Here is a 3,944-nt window from a genome sequence, read left to right on the forward strand (position 1 = left end):
AAAAAAAAAAAAAAAAAAAAAAAAAAACCAGCCGGGCATGGTGACCTACGTCTGGAGTTCCAGCTACTCAGAGGCTGAAGCAGAATTGCTCGATCCGGCAGGCAGAGATTGCAGTGAGCCGAGATTGCACCACTGCACTCCAGCCTGGGTGACAGAGTGAAATTCCATCTCAAAAAACAAAAAGATGTCACTATCAATATCAAGTGGATGTGTGTGGAAGTGTAGCCTTTACACACGCTGGGGAAACATAAGACAGCATGGCCACTCCAAAAGACTGTTTGGCAGTTTCTTAAAAGGTAAATATAAATTTACTTTATGGAGTTGGATGCAGTGGCTCAGGCCTATAATCCCAGCATTTGGGGAGCACAAGGCAGGTAGATCACCTAAAGTCAGGAGTTTGAAACCAAACGGTCAACATGGTGAAACCCCATCTCTTCTAAAAATACAAAAAAGTAACCCAATGTGGTGTCGGGTGCCTGTAATCCCAGCTACACGGGAGGCTGAGGCAGGAGAATCACTTCAAACTGGAAGGTGGAAGTTGCAGTGAGCAGAGATCACGCCATGGCACTCCAGCCTCAGTGACAGAGCCAGACTCTGTCTCAAAAAAACAACAAAATAAATAGGTGTGGTGGCACATGCCTGTAATCCCAGCTACGCGAGTGGTTGAGGCAGAAGAATCACTTGAACCCGGGAGGTGTAGGTTGCAGTGAGTCAAGATCATCCCACTGCACTCCACCTTGGGCAATTGAGTGAGACTGTCTCCAAAGAAACAAATGAAGTGTCAACATCAGTGGCTCTTTGTATACTCGCAGAATGGTGCATCCATCACCACAATCGATTTTAGAGCATTTTCATTTCCCCAACAACGAACCTGTTATCCTTAGTCATCACCCCTCCCAATTCTTTCTTCCACCCAAAGCACTAGGTAACCAGTAATCTGCTCCCTGTCTCTCTGGATTTTCCCATCTGGGCATTTCATATAAATGGGATGATACAGTATGCGGCCCTTGGTGACTGGCTGCTTGGACTTGGCATACAGTGTCAGGCTCAACCACATGTGGCCCATGTCTGTGCTTCATTCCTTTTCACAGTCTTATTGCCCAAGTGGTGTCATAAGCACTGCAGGTGAACTGTGAAAAGTCAGGGTGTGTGTTGTAATCCCTGGAACAATTGCTAAAGAAAGCACATATAGCTGAAAACATAGAGCAAAAAGATACAGCCAAAAAGCCACTAGAGATGAAAGGATACGTGAAGAATCACTCCATTCACCCAAAAGAAGGCAGGAAAGGAAGAACAAAAAACAAAAGAGAATAGGCCAGGCACGCTGGCTCACTACTAAAAATACAAAAAAATAATTAGCCAGGCACAGTGGTGCACACCTGTAATCCCAGCTACTTGGGAGGCCGAGGCAGGAGAATCGCTTGAAACTGGGAAGCGGAGATTTCAGTGAGCAGAGATCACATCACTGAGCTCCAGCCTGGGCAACAGCAAGACTGTCTCAAAAAAAAAAAAAAAAACAAAACACACGCACACACAAATGGCATAAGTTAGAAACTCCACTGAACTGTAAGTGAACTGAACACTCCAAGTGAAAGAGAGATAGTGAGACTGAATTTTAAGAAACACAAAAACATGACCCACCTATATAAAGTGTAGAAGACGCACACTTTAAATGCAAAAACACAGCTAAGATGAAAACAACAGGATGAAAAAGCTATCTATGTAAACATTAGTTATAAGAAAGCTCTATTAATATTAGATAAATAGATAAGTAATATGTGTGCTTCCTACTTCTTTGATGGAACTATTAAAAACTGAGAATATGAGGCTGGTGCAGTGGCTCGGGCCTGTAATCCCAGCACTTTGGTAGGTCGAGGTGGGCAGATCACCTGAGGTCAGGAGTTCAAGACCAGCCTGACCAACATGGTAAAACGCTGTCTGTACTAAAAATACAAAAATTAGCCAGGCACGATGGCTGTGCCTTTAACCCCAGCTACTCAAGAGCATGATGTGAGAGAATGGCTTGAATCTGGGAGGCACAGGTTGCAGTGAACAGAGATTATGCCATATACTCCAGGCTGGGTGACAGAGCAAGACCCCGTCTCAAAAACAAACAAATACCAGAGAATGGCACACTTTAAATTGCTGCATTTTGTGGTATGTGAATTACATGTCAATTTCTTAAACGACTGGTAGGAGAAGGAAGGCACTGCAAATGTTATTTTGGTTTTGTAATTAAACAAGAGATTTCTTCCTCTCTCCCCAAAAAATGTCCTCTTTCAGTTTCTGCACACTTCCTCCTTCCCTCCCCTATCCATCCACCCAGAGGAATTTTATCTGTTCCCACCCAACCAGATCAGAAGCCTTTGTTTGTTCTTTGAATTTGAGGCCAGGTAGGTAAATTAGAAGTACCAAGTCAAGAAAGAGAGGTGTCCCAGAGCCCTGTTCCATCTGAGCCTCCCATGCCCCATGACTCACTTTACCCCATAATACACTTCCCTTCCGGTTTACCATATGGAATAAAGAATAAACTTATTTTTCTTATTCACCAATAATTTATCTAAATCAAAAAGTGCAAACAAGGGTGCCTTTAGCAACCTGATCTCATTCTCTTCAAATACCAATTGCTCTCCAGTAAAGGGACTGTCTTTCCAGACAACATAAATTCACTTGGAAATCTCACTTAAAACAGAGAAGTTAAGGTCTTCAAAGGTTTGCCATGAGCAAATTATTTGCAGGAATGCATGGGGCTGAAGGTCAAAGGCAAAGAAAACAAGGCATAAATTATTTTGCCCTCATTTCATTTGTCCTTGTACACCCATGGTTAGTGATTAGTAAGGTCAACTGGCAGTGACAAAATTCTACTTTTGAAGATTTTATTTATTTATTTTTTTTGGAGACAGAGTCTTGTTCTGTGGCCCAGGCAGAAGTGCAGTGGCACAATCTCAGCTCACTGCAAACTCCATCTCATGGGTTCGAGATTCTCCTGCTTCAGCCTCCTGAGTAGCTGGGATTGCAGGCACCCATCACCATACCTGGCTAATTTTTGTGTTTTTAGTACAGGTGGGGTTTCACCATGTTGTCCAAACTGGTCTCAAACTCTCACAGGAGAAATGCCATGTGATCTGCCTGCCCACCTCGACCTCCCAAAGTGCTGGGATTATAGGTGTGAGCCACCTTGCCTGGACAGGTCAATTTTCTCTAATGGAAGTAACAAAACAGGTATAATCCAAAAATCACAGATACATCAAAAATGTTAAAACAGTGTTGGAGGTCAGGGGTAGTGGCTCACGAGTGTAATCTCAACAGCTTGGGACGCCAAGGCAGGAGGATCACTTCAGACCAAGAGCTCGAGACCATCCTGGCCAATACGGCGAGACCTCGTATCTATAAAACACTTTTTAGAGAGAGATCCAAGATGGCTGATCACTAGCATCTGGGGATTGTAGCTCCCAGTGAAAGTGCAGAGAATGAAAGGATGCCACACTTTCAGATGAATTTTTGTTGCTCACAGACCAGGAGATTCCCAGTGGAGAAGCCCCACGTTTCGCCAGCCCGACTCTTGTGGCCGGCGTTGCTGTTTTGCGCGGTTCTTGGTGCAGAATCAGAAAAGCATCATCAATCTTAACACTGCTGTTTTGGCCATCGCAGTGGGTTGCTCAGATCCGGCACTGGGAATCAACAAGTTGGACATCCAATCAGAAACCCAATTAGAAAGTCGATAATTACAAAGACAACAGATGGATAAATTTATAATGAAGGGAAGAAAGCAGCCTAAAAAGGCAGAGAATATCCAAAATTAGAACACCTCTCCCTCTACAGGTGATCACACATCCTTAACAGGAACAAGGCCTTATGGAGAACAAATGTGTTCCATTAACAGAAGTAGGCTTCAAAAGGTGGATGATAAGAAACTTCTGTGAGTTAAAAGAACTTGTTCTAAC

The sequence above is a fragment of the Cebus imitator genome, unplaced genomic scaffold, assembly GCF_001604975.1.
Source record: "Cebus imitator isolate Cc_AM_T3 unplaced genomic scaffold, Cebus_imitator-1.0 Scaffold61, whole genome shotgun sequence".
Lineage (NCBI taxonomy): Eukaryota > Metazoa > Chordata > Mammalia > Primates > Cebidae > Cebus > Cebus imitator.